This window comes from Portunus trituberculatus, unplaced genomic scaffold (assembly GCF_017591435.1).
Source record: "Portunus trituberculatus isolate SZX2019 unplaced genomic scaffold, ASM1759143v1 PGA_scaffold_205__4_contigs__length_1045770, whole genome shotgun sequence".
In the NCBI taxonomy this organism is placed as follows: Eukaryota; Metazoa; Arthropoda; class Malacostraca; order Decapoda; family Portunidae; genus Portunus; species Portunus trituberculatus.
Genome location: NW_025541373.1, coordinates 287,990 through 305,235, shown reverse-complemented (window position 1 = coordinate 305,235; position 17,246 = coordinate 287,990). Strand labels below are relative to the sequence as shown.

The 17,246-nt window shown below is 40.4% G+C and overlaps 2 long non-coding RNA genes across 2 annotated transcripts; both read right to left on the bottom strand.

The window, feature by feature from the left end:
• Window positions 1–204: 204 nt before the first annotated feature.
• On the bottom strand, window positions 205–873 carry LOC123500351. The gene is made up of 2 exons (XR_006673268.1): window positions 771–873; window positions 205–566 (listed from the first exon to the last, which is right to left on the bottom strand). It is a non-coding gene; the product is annotated as an uncharacterized LOC123500351 (long non-coding RNA).
• A 2-nt stretch (window positions 874–875) lies between these two features.
• Window positions 876–13,477, bottom strand: LOC123500350. The gene is made up of 3 exons (XR_006673267.1): window positions 13,397–13,477; window positions 2,145–2,261; window positions 876–955 (listed from the first exon to the last, which is right to left on the bottom strand). It is a non-coding gene; the product is annotated as an uncharacterized LOC123500350 (long non-coding RNA).
• Between the last annotated feature and the right edge of the window lie 3,769 nt (window positions 13,478–17,246).

The window sequence follows — 17,246 nt, the reverse complement described above, 5'->3', positions numbered from 1 at the left end:
TTGAGTCCTTTGAAGCTGTTTGGACAAGTTTAGTGTTTATATTTTCTCTGTGGTTGTGATACACGAGTAGTGACTTTGAGGTTGTAGCAATAGAAGTTTCACGAATTACTTGAATTCGTTCGTTTTTATCCTTCACATGGTTCAGTTTTAAGAAGTGCTGCGTTTGAAATTACTTAAGAAATTAAATATTTCTAAGGAAACCTGTACGGTCTTAAGTGTTTAATGTATAGTAACAATACTTATCTTGATTTAAATAAAAAAAAAAACTAATAAAATGCAGGACGTTTCTTGTAACTCATTGAAGATTGGAGCATCTGACTGAATTTTACAAACTCTATTCTTGTAATTTGATTATCTCCAGCAATGAGAGTGAATGAAAGCAAGGAATTGTGGACATTACCAGCTACGGTCTTGAACCCACACTATTTCATAACAGCAGGAGCGGTGTCTCCCATTCACCACTCTTCCACCAGAGAAAGGATTGATAGCACTGTACATTACCTTGAAGCCAAAACAGTCCAATAGTTGAAAGTATTTCCAGAATAACCTGTGGCTTCTCCCAATTTCTGAAAGAAGGTTTTGTGTTATACTTGTGCAATGAACTATGGAAAGTGGAAAAGCAAATTAATATGAAAAAGTTGGCGAAGCATCAAAACGTTTTAATCTGGTCACTTAAATAGTTTCCTAAATAAAGTGAACGGCTTTTTTGACTAATTCCGTGAAAAGAATTTAACTTGCTATATATAATGTAGCATTTACGAAAACATTACCTGTGATTTTTCCCCCAATGTGCACCTCCATTGCTATGAATTTAACATTTTTAAGGAGATTAGGTGTTTCCTCAAGAACATCTCGAAAGAAGCGAAGTTCACTTCCCCTCTACGTCAATCTTGAGGATATCAATGATGCTGTTGAGATGACCAAGCCCATTGAGAATGTTGCAGTAACGGTTCGTCTGCAGATAATACAGTGTTTCATCAATATCTTAAAGTATTCCAATACTCGAGTGTTGGCTGTCAAACACATATATTTCACATTTATCCACAAAAGTTTCTTGATAATGCTACTGAACTGCAAGATGTTACAATCGAGAGGTCACTCCTGTTGAGTAGAGGAAGCAGACAACTAGAGGAAGCACACAATGGGGAGTAGTCACTTGCAAACTTTCAATGATTCGAGTACAGCCATACATCCTATACATGTGTGGTCATACTTCGTACATAAAAATAAGTATGCAGCACATTTGCCTCACCAAAACTGAGCACCCTTCTGGACATGTGCATGTGTATTTACCATACACATGCACAGATTTTGTTATTTTATGGCCGCAGCAACAGTCATATATTGTTAGGAATTAACTGTGTTCCTTCTGGGAAAGGCCGTCACACTCAAGACAAGCAAAAGGGAAAAGCACAAAAAAACAATGCCTCTCTCTCTCTCTCTCTCTCTCTCTCTCTCTCTCTCTCTCTCTCTCTCTCTCTCTCTCTCTCTCTCTCTCTCTCTCTCTCTCTCTCTCTCTCTCTCAACAATGTGGGACAGGTCCACCTGCCTCATAAGGAAGGCTGGGGTGTGGGGTCCTGCTGTTTGTGTGTATGAATGAGTGTGTGAGTGCTGGGAGTGTCAGACTGCACTGATTTAAAATAAATAAATAAATAAATAAATAAAAAAGAAAGCAAAACAAAAATAGCACTGTGGTCAAGCCCATAGCCTGTCTTTTCCCCCACTTCACTTCACCACTTTTCTTCCCGACCCCTTTCTCTTGCCTACCTTTCTTTTCTTCACCCTCCTTCATTAAAAAAAAAAAATAAACAAAATCCCACATTCTACCTGAAGATGTTCCCTGAAGAGGAACGAAACGTCGCTATACAAACTCTACTTTTGGACAGCTCATCGGGGCTCTTACTGTTCAAGAGAAACAATTAATTACACAAATAGAAAAGACACAGCAGAAACTTAATAATGCTGAAGTTGCTCATGCCTTTAATATTGTCTGTGAGACAGAATATATATATATATATATATATATATATATATATATATATATATATATATATATATATATATATATATATATATATATATATATATATATATATAATTTAACCTAGAAGTGTATCTGCATTTTGTGGCAAATTGTATATTACCTTTACTTTGAAATTTGGTCCAGTCTTGTTGAAGTCACTGATGCCCAGGTTGAAGAAACGTATGTTTTCTGTTCGGTTGTGTGTGTCTTCTTTAATTGTCGGATCAAAAGCAAACACCTGAAGGGAAAAAAATTAATGGTTCTATAGGATTTCTTCCAAATTCGTTATTATTGTTATTATTATTACTATTATTATTATTATTATTATTATTATTATTATTATTATTATTATTATTATTATTATTATTGTTGTTGTTGTTGTTGTTGTTGTTGTCGGGAAGGGGCAGCAGGGGTCAGCCGGTCAGTGAGAGACGTAGCCTAGTGGGGCCACGGACTTATAGTGGCGCGAAACAGGGACGCGAGGTGTGTTTTTGGCGCCAATGAGGCAGACATACAAGGGAAGACAGGTTGCGATGAAGGATGCGGCTTTGGTTGCGGTGGAGAAGGCCTGCCTGAGCTCTGAGGGAGCCTGCAGTGAGCCGAGGAAGGCTTTTTTGCCGCAAGCTAGTCCTGCCTGAGCTCTGAGGGAGCCTGCAGTGAGCCGAGGAAGGCTTTTTTGCCGCAAGCTAGTCCTGGCTGAGCTCTGAGGGCCTGCAGCCTGCAGTGAGCCGAGGAAGGCTTTTTTGCCGCAAGCTAGTCCTGGCTGAGCTCTGAGGGAGCCTGCAGTGAGCCGAGGAAGGCTTTTTTGCCGCAAGCTAGTCCTGGCTGAGCTCTGAGGGAGCCTGCAGTGAGCTGCGTGAGCCTGCAGTGAGCCGAATAATGCCTCGTTGCCGCGTGGGAGGTCTGGCTGAACTGAGAAACCAGGAGGATGTCTGAGGAGGTCTGACAGCTGCCCCACCTTGTCTCGTTATTATTACTCGCCCCGCCTTATCAGTGTGGTGTATATGTGCCCAGAAAGTGCCCTTTCTTCCCAATTAGAGTCGTGTGTGGCTCTAAGTGCAGTATACAGTGTATTACCGGCCTAGTGAGCAGGTGTAGTCCGGTGCAGTTGGTACAAGTGTCTTGGGCGCCTATGTCTGCGTGCGTGAGACAGCTGCGTGTGTCTGTAGACTTTAAAAGGAGTTAAATGTATCCAAGTGCCTATCTTTTTTCCCCCCAGTGTGCCTGTGTATGTCTATACTGCTGTGTTTCACTCTGCCCAGTGAGCGCCATGCCTCCCGCGCAGCAAGTATAGCCGGCGGACCACGCCTGGTAAGTGTGGTTACGTGCAGCCCCTTGTGTGTGGCGCCAGATGTTTGCTGTGAGGGCGTGGTATGGAGGCGCCTTGGAGCTGGGCCAATGTGGAAGACGAGGTTGCGTAACTTCGTCAGGTGATTGTTCCGTCTTTATACACGGTCGCTGTTTTTGATAAGTGGCCTCCACCTGCCTCTGTCACCAACCATGTTGTTTTGCAGTCCTTTCTCTTTCATGTCGTCTTGTATAGTCTTTCCATCTAATCTTGGGTCTTCCTCTCCTTCCTTACAGGCTCCCTCAGAGCTCAGCCAGGCCTCCCTCGCGGGGTTACGTAACATTATATATAAAGTTTTTTTTTTTTTTTATACCATGTGGGCTTTTCACGGGAATTTATGGGCTAAAGGGGATACTTTTTAGGGTACCTCCTATCTTAAAGCCCACCCGCTAGGAAACCGTTGTCCCGAGTGAGGAAACCCAACCTACACTCAGACCGTGGACAGGATTCGAACCCGTGCGCTTGGAGACCTCTAGGATCCCAAAGCGCGCATGGTTCATTTGAATCTAACCTAAGAACCTGCTTGAAACGTAAATTGTCATACCCACACCGTACCTGTTTTTTTTTTTTTCTTCTTTTTTGTTAACATATCTGCGGGCAGGGTATTTAACTCCGAGATACCTGCGTCAAGTCTCATTTCAGTGAAGCCAAGTACTGTACATCGTAAGTGATAGTGTCAGGTACCAACGTGTCCTTGAAAGACGGGAAATTGGTGGAAATAGATTGATATTCAGTGTTAGTGAATTTAAACCACAATTTTGACATAAAGAAGAAAACTCACCGAGAAAAGTATATTCAGATTAAGGAAAGGTGGTGTGTTCAGATGTTATGCAAAGTTAACATCAAGATCATTATTGTGAGTGTTATCCTGCACACTTAAAGGTCTCATTGATTTCATGACTTATTTTACCTCCAAAGCCAAAATTATTCCACAAATTTTCATCAGATACATTATAAGAAGGAAAAAGTCAATTATCTATCATTGTGAGTAAATAATAATGGTGATATCAATGACAATAAACAGTAAACAATAAGAGGAAGAACTAACACAATCAATAACATTAACAAAAATAATAATATGAAAATTATCATTACTATCATTGCCACTATCATCGTTTTTATTAGTATTAATAGTAGTAGTAGTAGTAATAGTGATAGTAGTAATAGTCGTAAATGGAAAAATATTAGTATGATAATAGTAATCATAAAAGATTGTAGTGGTAGTAGTAGTAGTAGTAGTAGTAGTAGTAGTAGTAGTAGTAGTAGTTGTTGTTGTTGTTGTTGTTGTGGTAGTAGTAATATTGATGGTAATAGTAGTAGTAGTAGTAGTAGTAGTAGTAGTAGTAGCAGTAGTAGTAGTATTAGCAGTAGTAGTATTAGCAGTAGCAGTAGCAGTAGTAGTAGTAGTAGCAGTAGTAGTAGTACATAAAGTTTTGACATAGTAGTAATAGTAGTAATAGCAACAGTAGTAGCAGCAGCAGTAGTAGTAGTAGTAGTAGTAGTAGTAGTAGTAGTACTAGTAGTAGCAGTAGTAGCACACCAATAGTACTTAACTAGCGTATATATGATGTAGCACATTATGGAATTAATGTAACTTGAAATTATTAGAAGCTAAAAACGATGGTTTGTTTTTCTTTGGTTTGGCTTCTTGGAAAATATCTCTTATTTTCTGACGCCGCGGCGGGCAGGCTGCAAGCGAGGCGGCACGCAGACTAGAGCTGTCAGGTAGCGGGGAAGATCGAAACGGACGCTAGTTTTCTCCTTCCCAGTCTACACCCCCACCAACTCACTATCGACGACACCACCCGCGGTGCCACCAGAGAAAGTATCAGACTCCGACCATTCATAGGCATCCAGGCATGCCTCCATCCTCAGCGCCCGTTGCATCCGTCAATCGCTGCCCTCGTTAATTCTCTTCCCAATGATAAGCTTGGTGTGTCTCAAGAAAACTATCTTTCCCTCGGCTCTGGCTTGCTTAAACAAGGGCATATGTGCATCCTTGTTGACGACAAGTCTTCATTAGAATATGTTGGTACTTTTGAGAGCTCCCTCGCATGATTGCAGCATGACGAGTAAATCGAGCCACAACAGTACAGAGGCTGGCGTCTCGGCGAGGTCTCTCCAGCACAACACCAGGAAGCTGAAGTTTTGACTTCAGGAAAGTTGTTACGGCCGCTGATGTCTGTTCTTGGGTTTCATTTTCCCGCTCTTCCAATCCGCTAATCCGCAGATTCTTTCGTCGGCTGTAGTCTTCTTGATAATCTATTATTTTTTCTTGCTCTTTGATCTTGAGGTTGGGTGAGTCAACTTGTAGGACCCATTCTTCAATTTTAAGTTTATCATCCCTCGTCTCCTTGTCGAAGTCCTTTGCGTTAGATTTCAGTTTAGCAACATCTCGCTGCGTGAATTCTATGCAGGTAGTGAGGTCTGATATTTTGTTTTCAAGCTTACATATTTGGTCATGATTTTTTCATAATTGTGCGTGCATGTGCGGTCGCTGTTTTTGATAAGTGGCCTCCACCTGCCTCTGTCACCAACCATGTTGTTTTGCAGTCCTTTCTCTTTCATGTCGTCTTGTATAGTCTTTCCATCTAATCTTGGGTCTTCCTCTCCTTCCTTACAGGCTCCCTCAGAGCTCAGCCAGGCCTCCCTCGCGGGGTTACGTAACATTATATATAAAGTTTTTTTTTTTTTTTATACCATGTGGGCTTTTCACGGGAATTTATGGGCTAAAGGGGATACTTTTTAGGGTACCTCCTATCTTAAAAGCCCACCCGCTAGGAAACCGTTGTCCCGAGTGAGGAAGCCCAACCTACACTCAGACCGTGGACAGGATTCGAACCCGTGCGCTTGGAGACCTCTAGGATCCCAAAGCGCGCATGGTTCATTTGAATCTAACCTAAGAACCTGCTTGAAACGTAAATTGTCATACCCACACCGTACCTGTTTTTTTTTTTTTTCTTCTTTTTTGTTAACATATCTGCGGGCAGGGTATTTAACTCCGAGATACCTGCGTCAAGTCTCATTTCAGTGAAGCCAAGTACTGTACATCGTAAGTGATAGTGTCAGGTACCAACGTGTCCTTGAAAGACGGGAAATTGGTGGAAATAGATTGATATTCAGTGTTAGTGAATTTAAACCACAATTTTGACATAAAGAAGAAAACTCACCGAGAAAAGTATATTCAGATTAAGGAAAGGTGGTGTGTTCAGATGTTATGCAAAGTTAACATCAAGATCATTATTGTGAGTGTTATCCTGCACACTTAAAGGTCTCATTGATTTCATGACTTATTTTACCTCCAAAGCCAAAATTATTCCACAAATTTTCATCAGATACATTATAAGAAGGAAAAAGTCAATTATCTATCATTGTGAGTAAATAATAATGGTGATATCAATGACAATAAACAGTAAACAATAAGAGGAAGAACTAACACAATCAATAACATTAACAAAAATAATAATATGAAAATTATCATTACTATCATTGCCACTATCATCGTTTTTATTAGTATTAATAGTAGTAGTAGTAGTAATAGTGATAGTAGTAATAGTCGTAAATGGAAAAATATTAGTATGATAATAGTAATCATAAAAGATTGTAGTGGTAGTAGTAGTAGTAGTAGTAGTAGTAGTAGTAGTAGTAGTTGTTGTTGTTGTTGTGGTAGTAGTAGTAGTAATATTGATGGTAATAGTAGTATTAGTATTAGTAGAAGTAGTAGTAGTAGTAGTAGTAGTAGTAGTATTAGCAGTAGTAGTATTAGCAGTAGCAGTAGTAGTAGTAGTAGCAGTAGTAGTAGTACATAAAGTTTTGACATAGTAGTAATAGTAGTAATAGCAACAGTAGTAGCAGCAGCATTAGTAGTAGTAGTAGTAGTAGTAGTAGTAGTAGTAGTAGTAGTACTAGTAGTAGCACACCAATAGTACTTAACTAGCGTATATATGATGTAGCACATTATGGAATTAATGTAACTTGAAATTATTAGAAGCTAAAAACGATGGTTTGTTTTTCTTTGGTTTGGCTTCTTGGAAAATATCTCTTATTTTCTGACGCCGCGGCGGGCAGGCTGCAAGCGAGGCGGCACGCAGACTAGAGCTGTCAGGTAGCGGGGAAGAAAGAAACGGACGCCAGTTTTCTCCTTCCCAGTCTACACCCCCACCAACTCACTATCGACGACACCACCCGCGGTGCCACCAGAGAAAGTATCAGACTCCGACCATTCATAGGCATCCAGGCATGCCTCCATCCTCAGCGCCCGTTGCATCCGTCAATCGCTGCCCTCGTTAATTCTCTTCCCAATGATAAGCTTGGTGTGTCTCAAGAAAACTATCTTTCCCTCGGCTCTGGCTTGCTTAAACAAGGGCATATGTGCATCCTTGTTGACGACAAGTCTTCATTAGAATATGTTGGTACTTTTGAGAGCTCCCTCGCATGATTGCAGCATGACGAGTAAATCGAGCCACAACAGTACAGAGGCTGGCGTCTCGGCGAGGTCTCTCCAGCACAACACCAGGAAGCTGAAGTTTTGACTTCAGGAAAGTTGTTACGGCCGCTGATGTCTGTTCTTGGGTTTCATTTTCCCGCTCTTCCAATCCGCTAATCCGCAGATTCTTTCGTCGGCTGTAGTCTTCTTGATAATCTATTATTTTTTCTTGCTCTTTGATCTTGAGGTTGGGTGAGTCAACTTGTAGGACCCATTCTTCAATTTTAAGTTTATCATCCCTCGTCTCCTTGTCGAAGTCCTTTGCGTTAGATTTCAGTTTAGCAACATCTCGCTGCGTGAATTCTATGCAGGTAGTGAGGTCTGATATTTTGTTTTCAAGCTTACATATTTGGTCATGATTTTTTCATAATTGTGCGTGCATGTGTATGTGTGAACGTGCGTGTGGGGTGTGTACGTGCGTGTGCGTGTATGGTTGTCAACCACAGTGCTGCCAGGTCGAGTTGCCAACTTTACCCTAAATTCACCCTTAACATTACCCTGTTTGCTCTAAGATTACCCTGTTTACTACTAACCTATTTCTTAAAGATGATTTATACGCATATATATGTAAGAGATATCAGCATAATATATACAGTGATACAAAATTATACTCACGTGTACTTGCAATGCTATTTACTCGTGTTGCCAGTGTCCATTATGATTACTCCTGCTGGTCGTATATGCGTTCCGTCATCAGATTCACGTGTGTTGATGTAATTTTGAAATTGTCTGGTGTTGAATTTTCAAATTCATTCCAATTAATGTGTGTGTGTTAAGTGAATTTCTTGTTTTTGTTTTCAAAAGATTTATTTGAGAAAAAACTCTCGACACTGGTGCTTGAATGAGGTAAGCATAGCAAGTTCGTCATGAAGTTTCCCACCTTTGGAAACAAGGGTGTCATAACCTTTCTTAACTTTCTTTACTTCCATCCAAAACTTCCAAACACTACTGTCGCTCTGAACATTAATTTCTGTGTTCCGTAGCAAACACCACTCATTGTCAATGGTGTTCAAGTCATTCTCAGGGACAAGATTTGGAAATTGTGATGCTAATGGGGCAATGGATGGGACGGTTTTCTTCAAAATACACTGAGGATCCAATGCTTTGAGATATTCAAGTAATGGATCAGTCAGATTAAATCTGTGTAGAAGCTGTGATGCACTCTCAATATAAAAATCAAGACATCTTAACCTGAAGTTTGTAAGATCCTGTTTCTCGATACCATGGCACGAGTGTAGTGATGCAGTTTCTCGACCACCCAAGTACATATCTTCTAAGGGAAGAAAATTAGCCGGGTCTCTGGTTTTCACGTTTGCTAATGCTGTTGAGTGTAGCCTGGCTTCAGGTAACACTCGAGTATAGTTGCCAAGACTGCAGAGACTCTACTGCTAAGAGCATAAATCTTTGGATCCTCGGCTTGCATTTTTTTGTTAAGATCATTGAAGAAGGGCAATACATAATCTAGAAATTCTAGATATAGTTTATTTAGAGGATCATTAAGTTTTTTAAGATGGACTGAGATGCTTGCAGTCGATCCTCCATCAGTGCTTGAGCAAAAAACAGCTTCAAAGCTGGGAGTTGTTCTAGAAGTCTTTTCACTACACTGTGCAGCGATAGCCATCGTGTTTGGGATGGATGTAGAATCTTGTGGGGTTTCACATCAGCGAATTCCTGAAACTTCTTGAAAGCCATGGACTGCTTAAGAGATAAGAAGTAATTGTGTATGTCACGTGCCAGATCCTCAACTGACCTAGGTAACTTTTTGCAAGCGTACGAAGCACAGAGATGAAAAGAGTGACAAATCCATTTCATCACAAACAAATTTGGAATATCTTGTTTAAGGAGAGTTGAAAGGGAATTATTTACCCCCATCATCACATTGGCACCGTCAGCAGCGAATCCAATCATGTGTTCCTCATATGGTATGTCAGCTTCTCTGAACACAGACTTTATGTGTTCATGAAGGCTGGATGCAGTGGCACTTTCCAAAGGAACAAGCGTTAGAAACATATCCTTCACACCTTTCACAGTTACCACTCTGGCTACAAGAGCTAGATGTTTAATGCAGCCACGGTCAGTTGATTCATCCACTAACAAAGAAAAACAGTTGTTCCTTAGTAGATCAAGCAAATCATCATGCTCCTTCTTACCTAATACATTCTTCACAATTGCTGAGCATTTTGTTTTTCCACACTTCATTTTTTTTTTTTTTTTTTTGCTATTTCTGAATCTGGACACATTGCTTTTATCACAGGAAGGAGACGATCAACGGCTGAAGAGGGAAGATTCAGCTCACTGACAACAGCCACTAACCGTATTTCGCCTTCTTTCACCAGTTTTTCTTTCTTGCTGTTTCCACTAACGGATAGCATGTCCAATATGCTCCTTGTGTTTTTCAGGATTTTCACATTATTCACATGCTTCGTTGTTCCCGCATGTCTTTCAATTTCTGATTTACCTGTTTTTCCATCATAATTGCAGACTTTGCAGTGATAAAAAAGCGCACCTTTACTGCTTTTACTCAACCAGCCCTTGAAGTTCGCATCATCCTCCCACTTTTCACTATACTTTTGCGTGTAGGGTGAACGCTTGCGTTTGGCTGGGGGTGTAGTGTACGGAGAATCCATGGTTGTGGCACGTCAGTACGTTTTGGCACTTTTTCTACTCTTTGGAGAGCCAGCGCTCAAGTGGGCTTTTTTCTAACTTTTTTTTGCCCTTGGCTGGCCCTCTTCCCTACGTAAAAAAAAAAAAAAAAAAATCCAATCAGCGCGGGCAGTCGCACTACACGCCGCAGTAACACGCGTCGCTGAGTAATTACTGACAGCCTCATAGGCCCACATGCTCGCCGGCACCTATAGTCTTTCCACTCTATGAAGTCCGTTCTGGGCAGGGCACATTCTGGAATTCCCATGAGTGAGACGTTGCCAGTTCGACTCCCAATTATCAGATTAAGTACCGACCCACCACCCATCTGTTAATCTCTCTCTCTCTCTCTCTCTCTCTCTCTCTCTCTCTCTCTCTCTCTCTAATTATTATTATTATTATTATTATTATTATTATTATTATTATTATTATTATTATTATTATTATTATTATTATTATTATCATTATTATTATTTAGGTAGTGTGGAAAAAAGTCGAAATGAATAATAATAAGTAATACTCCGGCGCCTTAGTTTTTGGTCCATTTTCTCTCAAACTTTCAGAAAACCCCTTTTGCGTGTGTGTGTGTGTGTGTGTGTGTGTGTGTGTGTGTGTGTGGTGTGGGTGGGTGGGTATATATATATATATATATATATATATATATATATATATATATATATATATATATATATATATATATATATATATATATATATATATATACATTTGGCGGGAAACCCGCCAACCTGGTAACTCTGGCCTGGCCTGACTTGACCCAGCGCCCAGCGGAGAGATGAAAGGGGACACCACCACCACCACCACCAACGTGGCAACATGGGAAAAAAAAAACACTGCCACATGCCGTAGAATTTATGCAAATCGTCGTTATCATCGTAAACATAGACACTCATTGTACTATGTAACTTCCTTTACTATACACGCAATACATAAAATATCACTTTCAAACACCACATGGATGATAAATAAGAGAGAGACGCATGTACGAAGGTTGATTTGGCAGCATGGCTAGTTGTAAACGACCATACCTTCCCCACCCTGAACTGACTTCATAGCATGCTGACTAGGCAAGCGACGCCGCCGGTCCCGTATAGTACACGTCCAGTACAGGTTGATACATACTTTACACGTTCTTGACGAACTTTGAACGGACAACAGTACGCGGTACCCGATCCCCCCCCCCCTCTCTCTCTCTCTCTTTCTCACACACACAACAAAATGGCTGCCTCAGAGAGTTTACAGTTTAAAGTGACGAAATTACCCTAAAAATCGCGGTGTTTTTGAATTTCTACCCTGTTACCTTGATAGCGCTCAGATTACCCTAAAACAGGGTAATTACCCTGCACCTGGCAGCACTGGTCAACCACCTTTGTCCTTTATTCTGAGCAGTTGTTTATAATGATTGATGGTTGTATTATTGGTGGTGGTTTGAATGTTAGCAGGGTGTCGTTAGCGCGGGGTGTTTGTGTAGTGCCACGTAGGCGGGTGTGACCCGAGCTTCAGAGGTGTGTGAGGACAGGCTGGTTGGCAGAGCGTCCTGACCACCGAAGGCAGCCACAACCAGTCCAGCTGACCACACATTATCCCTCCCACCACCCAAGAGATGCGGCGGAGGATTTTGTTCCGGTCTAAGTAAAGACAAAAAAGCAAGTTTTGTGTATACTTTCTGCCTCAATAACCGTATCCTGTGATACCTTGAATGCTCGTTCCTGCGATTTAAGCATCAACTTGAAAGCCGACCAATTCATGACAGCATCCATAAAGCAGTGAGGTCATAATATCTAGAGACAACAGGAGACGCAGTCAGCTAGCCTCAAGGTCGTTGCTATGGCAGTCAGTGGTGCTTACTACTCATGCACGAAACTGAACTTCAAGGCGGGGGGGCGGGGTGGGGGTGACCTTGCCGGTAACGCTTATATTGTTGCAGTTAAATAGGATAAGTCCAAACAATAATTACGAGTACATACCACATGCCACACAACGTGCACAGTACCTTCACTTACTGGTATGCCTAGACTAGACGTCTGCAGCGTTTTGAAGGAAGGAAGATCTTGCTAGAAAAACACACCAATAACATGCGTGTGTTTACTCTGTGTGTTCTTTGTTTATGTAAACTTTTTGCTATGGATTTGTCAATTAATTAACTTACTAACTGTGTGAGTGTGTGTGTGTGTGTGTGTGTGTGTGTGTGTGTGTGTGTGTGTATGAATAATAACTTAATTGGATTTATTGCAGATAAGTATGTAGCACAGCTCTTGCGTTGTCCCCTGTAATCCATCAAACTGTATATATATATATATATATATATATATATATATATATATATATATATATATATATATATATATATATATATATAGAGAGAGAGAGAGAGAGAGAGAGAGAGAGAGAGAGAGAGAGAGAGAGAGAGAGAGAGAGAGAAAGTTTAATGTCATATTTAAAAGCATTACATTCTATCCAGAAAACTTGAAAGATTAGTTACGGTATTGATATTGTGTTTCGATGAAATGACTTAGTCTACGTGTATGTGATAGTTCTATAGTATTCTGGATTTGATTTATTGTTCGTCATTACCAACTAACAAGGCATTCCCTGGTTAGGAAAAGTCACACTCACCGCACTTTTTCCTTGGCTACATTGCATTGCGTGCTTACTGTTGGTGAGAATGTATCTTGTTATGGTTAGTTGTGATTTAGTTTTCCCAAACACAGTGTTAGCGATTACTGAATAAGCAACAAAATTTACAAACCTCTTTTTTCTTAAGTACTGATCTAATTTCCTTTTACTATGGTGTGTGTGTGTGTGTGTGTGTGTGTGTGTGTGTGTGTGTGTGTGTGTGTGTGTGTGTGTGTGTGTGTAGACGGGGATATCAACCCACCTTGCAGCCCAATTTTCCTTCAGCCTCATCCTCAAAAGACCAATCGGCACCGATACCAAAGGAGAAAATGAGACATCTCCTTGAGAGATGTTGAATTGCTTGTCCAAGCACACCCATTTGTCACCGTCTATTTTGGAAGTCTTATGATACAGGCGTCCTCCCAGCATCATCTGATGGAAGATTGTAACATTTGAAGTTATTAGAGTTTCCTTGGAGGTGGTGGTGGTGGTAGTAGTTGTGTTGATTATTAATGGCACTCCTAGTGTTGTTGCTGTGTTAATGATAGTCCTTTTCTGCAGTCATTTCAAGGGTGATGCACACTATGGGCACGGTCACGAGTCATGATTTACTCTCACAGTATTACATTCACATAATCAATGGGGACAGAATGCACAAATGTGAATGAGTCTTTGTGTTGTAACATGAGAACCAAGAAGAAATGAAACACGTAAGAAAGAAGACAGCAAGAATGAAGAAATGAAGAACGAAGTAAGAAGTAGAAGAATACATGAAGGAAGAAGATGAGACACACGAAAACATACAAGATTATAAGACGCTATCCCTACCTTAATAGATAAGAGAATCAGTGACCATCGAGAAGAATAACAAGAGGCGGTGAGTCATTACAAGACTAACAGACACGCAGATCAACAGCAGATTACAAGAAAAGATACCTCGGTGGCAATCACTGAAGTGGATACAAGGCAAGCAAAGATTGCTGGAGGCAAATGACGAGGCGGATAGCGGCACTCCATAGAAAACACAACCCTTGTTCCTGATTAGAAGATGCGATTACTGAAGTTGCACGAGAATGAACTTTATTGAAAGTTAAAGGAAAATTCTTCCTCTTTCCCTCCGTATTTTATCCTGATGGCACCGCTACCATCTCATTTGTCTCTAAAGCTGAACTCTTCTCTCAAACCTTTGCTAAGAACTCCACCTTGGATGATTCTAGCCTCGCCCTTCCCTCTCCTTCTCCCCTTGACTATTATTTTCATGCATTATGTTAGAATTCCTCGTAATAATGTTTCTCATGCCCTCGCTGGCCTAAACTTTCGGAAGGCTTATGGACCTGATGGGTCCATCCTATCGTTCTCAAAAATTGTGTTTCTGTGCTTGCATCAATGGTGACTGTTCTAACCCTTCAAGCTTCCGTCCTATAGCTATAATCTCTTGCTTGCCTAAATTTTTTTTTTAATCTATCCTCAATAAGAAGATTCTCAAACATCTGTCACTTCACAATTTCCAATCTGATCGCCGGTATGGCTTCCGTCAAAGCCACTCTACTGGTGATCTGGCTTTCCTTCCTAAGTCTTGGTCATTCTCATTTCGATAAAAGTTTTGCTGTTGCGTTAGACATATCGAAAACGTTAGACATATCAAAAAAGATAGAGTCTGCCACAAAGCTTTGATTTCAAAAGCTGCCCTCCTATGGTTTTTTATCTTTCTCTGTAACGTTATCTCAAACTTCCACTCTACTCGTATTGCAGCCGTGGTAAAGGGCCACTTTTCTCCTAAATCTATTACCAGTGGTGTTCCTCAGGATTCTCTTTTGTCACCCACTCTCTATTGTTTATTAATAATCTTAAGCAAACTTCTTGCCCTATCCGCTCTTACGCTGATGATACCACCCTACATCTTTTCACGTCTTTTCAGAGACGACCAACCCGGAAGCACGGAAGCACAGTTTTTTGAGGACAATAAGATGAGTCCCAACAATTCCATAAGCCTCCCGACGGTTTAGGCCAGCAAGGCCTTTGATTGAAGGCACAAGATAGTCAGAGGGAGGAGGAGAGGGATCGGCAAGCCCTAGTCAGCAAGAATGGAGTTGTTAGCAAAGGTTTGATAAAAGAGTTCAGCTTTAGAGACAGATGATATGGCAGTGGTGCCATCAGGATGCAATAAAGGGGGGACAGATGAGGAAGTCAAGTTATTGGATATGTTTTTGTCAAGATGCCAGAAGCCACGAGGGGAGTTGGAGTTTGAAATATTTTAACATTTTCTATTTTTGAAGGAATGTTTGGCAAGTTGAAGAACAGGGTCGGTATGATTCCAGGCAAAACTATAAAAAAAAAAAATGAGTTTCAGGTGATGCAAGTACTATTAAGCCAAGGTTTAGAAGTTTTGAGAAAAATGCGAGCAATGTACGCCTCCATACCAGACACAATCACTCCTGTTACGCGTTCAACGCGAGATGAATTATTCCAGGGAAAATCAGCATAATATCTCCTCAGGTATACCCAACTGGCAGAGGCTAAATTCCAGATGCACCTCCGCTTTTGGGGATCCTGAGGAGGAAGTGGAGAAGTAGAACAAGATACAGAAATGAGAAAATGAGATTGTGATCATGGGAGCCCAACGGACAAGATAGGGTAACATCATAAGTAGAAGGATTAGAGGTAAGGAAGAAATCAAGAAAGGTTTGTTTGTTTCCAAGTCGGTTAGGAATGCGAGTAGGATGTTGTACCAGTTGCTTTAGGTCATGGAGGATAGCAAAGTTGAAGGCTAGTTCATCAGTGTTGTCAGTAAAAGGAGAGAAAAGCCAAAGCTGGTGAACATTAAAATCTCCAAGGATGGAGATCTCCGCGAAAGGATAGAGGGACAGAATGTGCTCCACTTTAAAAGTTAAATAGTCAAAGAATTTACTATTTTCAGAGGAGTTAGGGGAGAGATAGACAACACAGATGAATTTAGTTAGAAAGTGACTATTGAGTCTAAGCCAGATAGTGGAAAACTCGGAAGATTCAAAAGCGTGGGCACGAGAGCAAGTTAAGTCATTGTGCACATAGACGCAACATCCAGCTTTGGAACGAAAATGAGGATAGAGAAAGTAGGAGGGAACAGAGAAGGGGCTACTGTCAATTACGGTGAGGAAAAGATGACGTTTAGTGGAGAAGAGGTGGTGTTCTACAGATTGAAAATTAGATATGAGACCGCGAATGTTGCAGAAGTACGTGAAAAAAAAATTGAGGAAGGTGTCTAGACATTTAGGATTTTAACCGAAAGGCTGGATTTGGAGTCGCTATTTTTAAATTTCATGTGAATGATGTGCGTGTAGTAAGTGCACGTACTTTTGTGTGATGGAGAATAGTTTTTAAAGGGCAAGCTGTGAATACCGCCTTGTGTTATGAGACAAAGGGAAACGTTCAACGAGATCACAACCAGCTTTGATAGTAAGTAGTAAGTTTGCGACATCCCTTCAACTGATCCAGATTTCAAATGGTCCGAAATAGAACTAGTGCTATCAGACCTCGCTGGGAGAAAATTATAGTTTCGGTAGGTGTCTATTAATTCTTCCATGAAAAAGAGACAATGTACATTTTTACGCCACAGCGATTCTAAACAAACATACCTTCCAATCACAAGGAACTCTAGACGTGTAGATATATTCATAGAAGTCATCCAGGTCATCTAGTTGCTGTAAAGAGCATACCTTTTTCCTGAAATGGAAAACCCAACAAATTTCTTGTGTGTGTATATATATATATATATATATATATATATATATATATATATATATATATATATATATATATATATATATATATATATATATATATATATATATATATATATAATATATATATATATATATTAATGAAATAATGGACTTATTGTACACAGCAATTATCTTACTAAGATAATTCGAAATTGTTTGAAATTAGAAATAGAGAATTGTTCATGTTTAGTTGATATACGTCACATGTGGCTTCCCTGTGGAATGTGTTAACTTCCTGAAGGGTTGGTCGTCGCTGTTAAAAAACGTGTTAAAGAGTATGGTGGCAACATCAGCATAAGAGTGGATAAAACAAGACGTTTGATTTAGAAGATATTGATGAATAATAGAGAG